The sequence below is a fragment of the Alexandromys fortis genome, unplaced genomic scaffold (assembly GCF_014885135.2).
Source record: "Alexandromys fortis isolate MF-2015 unplaced genomic scaffold, M_Fortis_MF-2015_v1.1 scaffold_45, whole genome shotgun sequence".
NCBI classification, from domain to species: Eukaryota; Metazoa; Chordata; class Mammalia; order Rodentia; family Cricetidae; genus Alexandromys; species Alexandromys fortis.
Window position 1 is genome coordinate 10,131,400 of NW_026067926.1, and position 10,183 is coordinate 10,141,582.

Sequence of the window (10,183 nt, forward strand, 5' to 3'; positions counted from 1 at the left end):
ATATCTTTCTTTATGTTGGGAAAGTTTTCTTCCATAATTTTGTTAAATATATTTTCTGGGCCTTTGAGCTGTAATTCTTCCCCTTCTTCTATTCCTATTATTCTCAGGTTTGGTCTTTTTATTGTGTCCATATTTCCTGAATGTTTTGTGATGAGAATTTATTGGCTTTGCTGTTTTCTTTGATCAGTGCGTTTATTTTCTCTATGGTGTCTTCAGAATCTGAGATTCTTTCTTCTATTTCTTGTATTCTATTGATTATGCTTGTTTCTGTAGGCTCTGCTCGTTGACCTAGATTTTCCGTATCCACCTGGTCCCCAGTTTGTGCTTTCTTCCTTGCTTCCATTTCAGTTTTCAATTATTGAACTGTTTCCATTACCTGTTTGTTTGGTTTTTCTTGGTTTCCCAGGGTCTCATGTACGTATTTACTCAATTCTTCAAACTTTTTGTTATACTTCTCATCCATTTCTAGAAAGGTTTTTTTACATATTGTTTAAGGGACTCTATTGCTTTCATAAAGTCGATTTTTTTCCACTTCTTCTGTGTTAGGGTGTTTAAGTCCTTCTGTTGTAAGATCATTGGGTTCTGGTGCTTTCATGTTTTTCAGCTTATTGGGAGAATTTTTGCCTTGGCGCCTGCCCATCTCCTCCTATTGATGATCTCTAATTGGTCTTTTAAAACCAGATCAGGTTTCCCTGCTGGCCAGAGGCTCCTCTTGCAAAATCCCTCGTTCTGTTTTTTGGCTCCTGCCAGGGGCCAAGATCCCTCTCACCCCTCAGACGAGTCTTCAGGAAAAGAACCAGGTTCCCTGTTTGCCCGGGACCTCGCCAACCAAAGGCCTACCTCTTTGATTTAATTGTCCTGGGGCGATCTGCTCTTGGTGTTGCACTGGTCCCTGTCGCCTGCGTTGTCTGCCACTGTGTCAGTACCCGCCGGTCCTGGCCGCTGCACCAGCTACATCGCCCGCCGTGCGCATCCGGTTCCTGGCGCCGCTGCCGTGTGCGTCCGGTTCCGGCCGCCGCTGGTGCCGTGCGCGTCCGGTCTATCCTGTGTTTTTCTGAGGAGGAAAACTGGAACTCATAAAAGTCAAGTCCATTTCTGGGGTTTCTGGCCAACCAGAGTGTGAGTTGTTCTTAGATCTGACTCTTCCAGTTCTTTCTGGATCAGAGTTCCTTCACCTGTTTTGGTTCTTCATTACCCCTACCGTTTTAGACAGTAGATTATTTTCCCCATATAGCTGACCAATTCTTGACGGAAGTCTCCCAGGAGGAGAAGGCTTTATTGCTTTATCATGGTTCACAGTTTGAGGGTTCAGTCCCTCATGGTGGAGAAGGCGTCTGCAGGGGCCTCACGGGCTGGCACCCACACTCAGGAAGCAAAGGAGAGTGCGGCTGGTATGTTCCTTGCTTTCTTCCTTTCATTCAGCTTAGGACCCCTATCCCATCGACTGGGGATATCTACATTTGGGGGTGCGTCTTTCTTTCCTCCTGGTAAATTCTGGAAACCCGTCTTCCCAGAAATGTGTCTTCTAGGTGGTTCTGAATGCGGTCAAGTCAACAAGACTGACCATCACAGATCTCCCTCCAGCTCCTCCTGTGCCCAGGCCGAAGTGTGGCCCTATCTGCCTCACAACACAGTGGGTTTTGCGTTCAGAGTGAACCACATGTGAGAGGAAGAGGCACAGGCCAAGTTGTATCTTCTTTTATAACCCAAACTGCAAGTCAGGATTCTCACCTGGTTTGAGGGTAGTGGAAAACAACCCTACCTCTGTTGGGGGAGTTATGGAAGGGTCTGGGTGCTGCCGTGACCCTCTGGCAAGCATAGTCTGCTACACTAGGTGCCTGATTGTGGTACCCCACAACCCAACTATAGCTTGTCTCCACAGGGCCTTTTCATGGGGCCAGTGTTGCCACCAAGACCTGAAACTGACATCAATATCTTACATTGAGCTGTGGTCCAATCTTACCAAGGCCAGTATGTAGCTACGAGGCCCCACAAATTCCGGAAGAGGACAGCTGGAATCAAGTAGCTCACAGAGTACCCATTCCCAAACCAACTGTGAGGAATAGGTGTTACAGTTACAGCCTTGATGGTAAGGGGTTTGGACTCCCTCTCAGTCCAGATACTCACAGAAACATCCAACTGGCCTATGCCAGTGTGCGTATTAGGGTGAGTTCCCTGGAGTATTTGCAATAGAACTTGAAAAATATTCATTTCTATACAAGCCCATCAAGGAAAGCAATGTCACTCAGCAAAACAGCAGTGGCAGCACAGAGCCCGTATTGATGTTTCTGTCCGCACTGCAACAAGAGATGCCTTAAAGCAGCAATAATCAGCAGAGAAGCCACGGAGTCAAAGAAAAATAATTTACCAGGTTTCTAACTCAGAAAATATTAGTGTCGAGTTCTAACAGTCCTTAAAAGACCTGTATCATCGACTCCACTTAAAAGGTTAGATTGAGGGAACCTGTCAATCTCAACAAAATCTCCAGTTTCTGATCTCAGATCAAGGCTGATAGGCTCACCAACATTAGCATGTTCACTCACGCAAGGATGGTGACTAGTGCATTCTCTTCTTTGGATCTTGGTTACAGGTCTATTGAAGGTAACAGGATGCGTTAATTTTTGTGAGCCCTCATCACTCCCTTTGTAAACAATGGGACAGAAAGGTGTAAATCACGTCACGGTATCATAGAACACGGTGAGTTGGGATTCTTTCTATCAATCTCCTGGCAATTAACGCAGGTACCCTTTGGAAATTAAAGAAGTACTGATATCATTATTAATGCGTTTCACAGACTGGTGGGAAAATTAAGACAGAGGAAAAAGATCTAAATTGCATGATGACCCAAGAACTGTCAGAATCCTGAGCCAGGGATGAGCCAGCTGTTCAGCCATGATGCACCGTCCTGCTGTCATGGCTAGCAGGGAAATTAGAATGCACTTAACTGCGAAAAGTAATCACAGTCTACATTTGGATAAATACCCCCATAAAACCATGTGCAATTACTGCCCATCTTAAAGAAGTTCACTTGCTTGGGAAAGATACTTGTTTGTGAGTGTTGAAAAGAATAATACCTGATTAATTGACTGGACTCGGGCCACTGGAGAGATGAGTCACAAGCAGTCACCGTCCCCTATGCTTGGGCCCTCGCACCTTGTGGAGGTAACCAGGGCTTCCACAGGTGCCAGGAAGGCAGGTCGTGGATGTGTTGGGATGTATGAGCCAGGCATGCCTGCCCTGGACAATGCTGTGGGAAAACAAGTGGCTTTGGACTTGAAACTGTGTCAGATAAGACGCACCAAGGGGCTAAATCTGCAGCTATGGGTACAGCCCAGAAACTGGACTGGCTGGCGGGCTGCTGAACTTCAAATGCCTGCCAAACTGAGTGTGATATCTGGGGATCTCTATTTTTGCAACTCTGCTGCAAGGGGTGGCAAAAGTCCAGTTAAGTTAAACAAGAAAATCTGGGGAAATGGCGAACAGAAGGGGTAAATGGGTCCATCAAAATGTGGAGCTGGAATTACCTTCGCGAATCCTAATAGGCTGCGTGGAGACGGAATGGGGCCCCGTGTGTCGGTTCAGCTCCTGGCTGCTGACAGACAGGAGAGGACTGCTAGACAAGGCCGAGGATTGGCTGATGACTGATTGATTGATAGATTGATTTCTACAGTATTAAGATCCAAACAGTCAGACATGTGAATTGCAGCCTGTTTTCTGATTGGCCATCTGTGGAGTGCTTGGTTCAGAGCTAAAGCACCTGATCTCAGAAACAAAAGAGAGCAAACACCATAAAATATCACTTATATTTAGGTTATGAGTTATTAGCTATAATAAGTGACTAGAAATCAGTCTAAATGGTTTAGAGAGCAAAATGGAGTTGGTGACTTACATAACTGAAACACACAAACACAAATACATACATATACATGCAGACACATACATATATACATATATACATTCACATAAACACATACACACATGCATGCACACATATATGTAACACATACACACAAATACACATATACATGGCTACAATTCACACGCACACATACATTCACATACACACATACCTACACATAAACCCACACATGCACACATACATGACACAAATATACACACACGCTCATAAACACACACACACATACCACACATGTATGCTATGGCTTTAGGCCTGTCTGGATACAGCTATCCAACAAAGCCAACTGGAGACTCTGTCTCCATCTCTTGCTGCCGATGAGGCGAGCATGTTCTCAGGATTCTCTTCCCATGGGGCGTATTGTTCCATGGTTCCACACTCTGTAAGCTCAGCTTTGGGCTCATCAGAAAGAGCATTTTCTTCTTCCTCCAATGCATGTTTCAGGGCTACTGGAATTCGGTCTCCTTGGGCTGTGGCTTGCCTCACAGGACTGTGGCAAAGCCGGTCACCATGGCCCAGGAGAGGAAGAACAGAAGCCGCCCCTCCCATTGTCACATAGACTGAGCAGATGAAGGTTGGTGTCCCGAGAGAAACCAGGTGCCCAGAGGACGGTGCCGGGTGGGGTGTCTCGGGTGACTTGTGGACAGGATTCTTTTCAAGATACCCAGCCAACGTCCCCATGATCCTGTATGAGCATGGACCGTCTGCATTGTCGGCAGCATGGCGCTGCTTCAGCTATTCAATCTTCAGCAGCAGCTAGTCTCCAGTGTGTTCTATGGCAGTTACACGAGCTGTCTGCCTTCCGTGTGCTTTCTTCTCAAAAGGGAACAGGCAAAGATTTGAGAGCAAGGTCTCACCCATGTCACCAGGGCAGCGGGTGGCTTGGAGCACCTGCCTGATTCCACACAATGATGCAAGGATGGTTCTAGAACCTCTGCTACTAGGTCTGAGATTTGAGCTCACAGGAAAGACCTTGATCTTTCTTACATAAAAATGATTCCTGTAGAGCCTGGGCTTGCTTCCACAGCACAGCAACATGGCCTGTCTACAGACAGTGGCCAGTCATCAAATGCATGCCAAAGTCCATTTCTATAAGGAAAGGCTTACTAGGACACAGCTCCACCCACTTCTAAAAGTCTGGCTGATGCTATGTTGTAGGTTTTTTTTTTTTGTTTCTTTGTTTTTGTTTTTTAATGCCAGTGGCAGGGCTGAGCGAATGTGAGCAAATGGAAGGGAGGCTTTATAATCCAAAATATGTGAGACAGTTGTTCAGACTTCTTACAGCAAAAGTTTGCCGTCACCCCCCACCTCCAATGAACTATCTTCACCGTCTACTTGATTTTATTTAGGAACACCTAGGCAACTGGTAACACATATCTGTGGGTTTGTCTGTGATGGCTTTTTGAGGTGACCAACTAAAGAGAGAAAGACCCACCTGGGGTTGTGGGTACTTCATCCTGCGAGCTGGATGATCCAGGGAGTCCAGAGAATGCCAGCTTCCCCCTTCTCCTCTTGCCGGTGGCTACATGATGGGAACTGTCCTGCTCTGGCTGCTACATGAAAGAACAATCCCGTTCCTCCATGAGGGACTGCTGACTCAAAAGACACCCTTCCTCCTCTGCTGTCTCATTCAGGTATTTTGGGCACAGTGACCGAAAGTAAGTAGGCACATCTGTCTCAGAGCTGCAGTAAGGTTCATCTCTGGCTCTGTGGGGAAGGCACCAGCCCCTGGCTCCAAGGTATCCCCAGGATCCACAAAATCCTTTCTCCCTCTTAGTCTTCAGAGGATGAGAGCTGAATGCATATGGAGATTCTGAAACAAGCCAGGCCTGGGAGAAATCAGGCCACACTCCACACTCCAGGGGGGGGGGGGGGGGGGGGGGGGGGGGGGGGGGGGGGCAGAGTTCTGAGGAACGGTAGGAAGTCCCTGGCTCCACCTCTGGAGAAGCCTCCAATCAACTGTGAGTTGTCATGGCTGTGCTTGGGAATCACATAGGATGCTTAACTCCTTCCCTACCAGGCAGGGGTAACTACCCAGAATCTTCAAACGTTAGTCATGAATTTGAGGGTGGCTACTTTAATCAGTTCTGGAAATAGTTGATGAATGAGTTGATGTCAACTCTCTGGCTTGTGCATACTAGTCTCCCCGGCCCAGCCCGCCTGCCTTCCTGACAGTCTCGCGGGATGTGCAGCCCTTGAGAGTTCTTCCTTGAACAGGTGGTGCGATCACTGCCCGGACTTTTGCATCCCAGGGCAGTACCCTATCTGTGCTGCTTCCAATGAGAAATGCCTCCCATACTCTGAGGCCTTTGAAGACTTGGTGCCCGGTTGGTGGTGCTGGTCGAGGAAGTTTAAGGGGCTGGCCCTGCTGGAGTAAGTGTGTCACTGGGAGAAGACTTTGAGATGAAAACCTTCACTCTGCTTTAAGTCGACTGTCTCTGTTCCCTACTCCAGCCGCCATTCCCGTTTGCCGCCATACCTTCCCACCTTGATGGGCTCGTGTCCCTTTGGATATTAAACCCTGCTAGACTCACTCTTCTGTGACGTTCCCGGGTCATAGTATTCTAGCACAGTGACAGAGAAGCAATAACACCTGGCCTCAGACTGACAACGATGGCCTCTGGCTAAAATGCCCTTCCCCTAGGTAACTGGAATCACGGCCCTGCTGAAAATCTCTGTGGGTTGATGCCACCTCTGCACCCTAGTGTCTGACCTAAATCCCCAGCCACCACTGGCACGCAGGGAAAGTGCTCCCTTCATCTCCGGGTCCCCTGCCCTTAGCACAGGGCCGGCCTCCTCTTCTGTGCAGTCAATGTTTACTGGATTTAAATGAGCACAGCCCAAGCTCCCACGGGCTTACATTCCACACGTAAGTGGATTGAAATCTGCCAGGAAGCTACCCACACGTGGGTAATTCCAGGCCTCCAGACGACCTTCCTTCCTCGTGGCTTTGGGTTTGCGAGGTGTGTTCTTGTCCCTTCTTCCTGATCTTTCTCCACTAGCCTTCTCCTGTTCTTTCTCAATCTTTAAGATTCAAGGCAAACCCCAATCTTTAAATCCTCCAGGGGTGAAACACATATTACCCACGACATGCACACCAACTACTAGGCCCAAATGGGACGCCCAGGTCTCCGGCCTCCTTAGCATTGGAGACACAGATCAATTTTATATTAAGGATCTTCGCTCTTCCCAGGTCTCCCATGCATTTAACGTTCCCTGCAGCAGCAGTTGGGCTTTTGAGGAAAGGATGCAGGGATGGGGGGAGGGGGAAGAAAGTTCCTTTGGTTTTAGCATTAACTCGTGCAGTATTAGGTGTGAATTTCTAAGAAATTACGTGGCAGTGAGGTTATGACTTTCACACGAGGACTGAAAGTAACATGAAAATATTGCCTGGTGCAACTCCACATGGGCATATGAAATTTCATTCCGCCTTGTGCGTGGAATTAGGGGGATCACATAATGAAGCACTGTGTGTGTGAAAAGGCAGAGGATAGCCAGACCGGGGGGGGGGGGGCAAGACTGGCAGCTTGAAGGCATAGTACTCAAACAAGGGCAGTTACGAATGACTTACTCCAGCCCTCTACCCCAGCCCTAATGGCATCTTTTTCTGGTTGTCAGTAAAACAAACACATTTAGGATCAGTTCTAGTTTGATTTTCTGTTGTTAAGATAAAACACTAACCAAAACCAAGGCGAGGAGAAAAGGGTTTATTAAATCCCATCAGGTTATACTCCACCACTGAGGGAACTCAGGGCAGGAACTCAAGACAGAAACACGGAGGCACGAACTGAAGCCGGGGCCCTGGAGGAATGCTGCTTCCTGGCTTGCTTCAGCTAGTTACCATTCCTCTGTAGCCCAAACCCACCCGCTCAGGCGTGGCACTGCCAACAGTAGCCTGGCAGTCAAGACAAGGCCCCCACGGACATGCCCATAGGCCAAGCAGATGGAGGTGGTTCCTCAGCTGGGATTCCCTCATCCCAAGTATGTCTAGGTTTGTGTCAAGTTGACCAAAAGTAGTCATGGCAGCATTCTCCTGCTGCAATCCCTTGTCAGACTCTCTCTACCAGTATAACGGCTAGAGAAAGTTGTGGGCTTCGAGTCAAAGAGAACAGATTTCAGTCCTTGGCCGCTTATTGACAGTGACTCTGGTCAGCTGAGTGAGACTGAGCCAGTGAAAATAAAGTTGCTACATTGCAGCAGGCAGAGATTGTTGCAAATTCAAGTTCAAGGTTGAAACTCTGTGTTCTAGCGTGTCTTCCAAATGATTCTGCCACTTTCTCCAGAATGTGATCCATTCACTCAAATTCTTAAAGTCCCAGTTTCTTCCCTGTAAATGAGCTTCTTTATGACAGAAAACCTGAACCCTATGCAGCTTAAAAACACAACAATTAGCTTGGTGTGGTGGCACATGACTTAATACTGGCGCTTGGGAAGCAGAGACAGACAGAGTTTAAGACCAGCCTGAACTACATAGGAAGTTACAGGGCAGCCAGGGCTACAGAGAGAAACCCTGTCTTGAAAAACCAAGGGTTAAAAAAAAAGATTCATAAAGTCATTTCCAGAGTAGACCAACCTTCTGAAGAGATCTGATCCATTACCCCAGAGAGACCCAGAGAGAGAAGTTATCCATAATCCCTTAATCCCAGTTCCTAGCACCCAGACACGGTGAGGACTACAGAGAAATTCAATTGAAGATTAGAATAACAGATTTCCAGTTCTTCAACCCCGGGGCTGTAGAACCAGTGTTCAGCTGCCTGCGTACTTACTGAGCAGCTAACCTGTGTGGTGTTTTGTGCGGGTGTTGGGGCAATGCTGGGTTAACCTGTCCTACACACGTATCAATTCAGCTACAGTACCCAGCCCTTTGGACCACATCTTGCTTTTCACAGAAGCACAACGTCTCTTCTTCATTCTTGGAACTACCTTCTTGGCGGGGACCACCAAGGGACCCCGCAGTCTTTACTCAGAGGATGGGCTGCTTTCTCAAGCCCTCTAGCTCATCTTCCAGTGAGTGCTGAGCCCTTGGACACGACCTTCCAAGGGAGGGCACAGCACTCATCTCGCCCTTGAAACACCTGGCAGAGGACCTGACACAGTACAGATGTTCATCAAATCCAAAGACGGATTTGCTTCTTCTCCAAGCAGATGCAGGAGGCCAGTGCCCCACTCAGCACTGATCAGGACAGAGGCTGCTAGCCCCACAATGCCCTGAACGCAGCCGGCTTCACGTCCACACCGTGAGTCAGTGATGACCCAGACAGAGCAACACTGTCTGTCGGGACTTTCTGGAAGGATAGAAAGCCTGCACCGGCCCAGAGGGGCCTCTGGCCACAGGTGCTGATGCAATGTGACCAGGGTCATTGAGAACTGAATTTTTTTGTTTCATTGAATTTTAAATTTTAGAGGAGCAGTGTTTCACGTTGTCCAGGCTAGCCTCGAATTCACCATGGAGCATAGAACAACTTTGAGCTCCTGGTCCTCCTACCTCTAGCTCCCAAGTGCTGAGAGTCAAGGCATAAACTATCACGAGGCCAGCAGCGTCACATTGGTCGTCATGGAGCCATGGATGACTTGAATGGGAGGGGCCATTTAGGAAGAAGCAGTAAATACAAAAGCATGCTTGGGAAATCCCCAGCAAGCCTTGCCACTGCCTCCGGAGCCTCATAGGGGTTCCTGCTCAGGAATCTTCCCACATCCATGAATCAGCCTGAATTAAAGCTGAGAGAGAAAAGCACAGGGCGGCCGCTAATCAAAAGCTGCATCCCAGTAGTTAATCCCAGAAATAGCCAGTGGGGCCCTATGAGCGCAGAGGGGACTCTTGCAGCAGGCGTTCTTGTCTCCAGCATCTCCTGTGAGAACCTCTTCTGTCCCGTGAGAATTCAGCTGGGTCTATAGGCAACAGATATCGTAAAACATTTTTTCTGGATAGCATTCTTTTTAAATTTAATTTAACTTTTTATTGGCTGTGTGGGATCCTGGGACCTCAGAGGCATATAGTTCAGGAAGTGTCTGTGTGAGGTAAGGGTCCATCATGAGATGTGAATGTGACACGGGGCTCCTTCAAGTTGCTGGACAAGAAGCTATCCAGTGTGAGTCTCGTTGCCGGGATGTCAGAGGACATGGGACACAGAGAGTAAGGAGGGGCATTTGAAAGAACCATGGCCATCAATGCAAGCAGAGGCCCACATCTGGATGGCCCTGCTCCTTTCGGACGGCCATCCTCTGTAGCCTGGGGTCTCCAGAACTGGCTCACCTTCTGAATGCAAC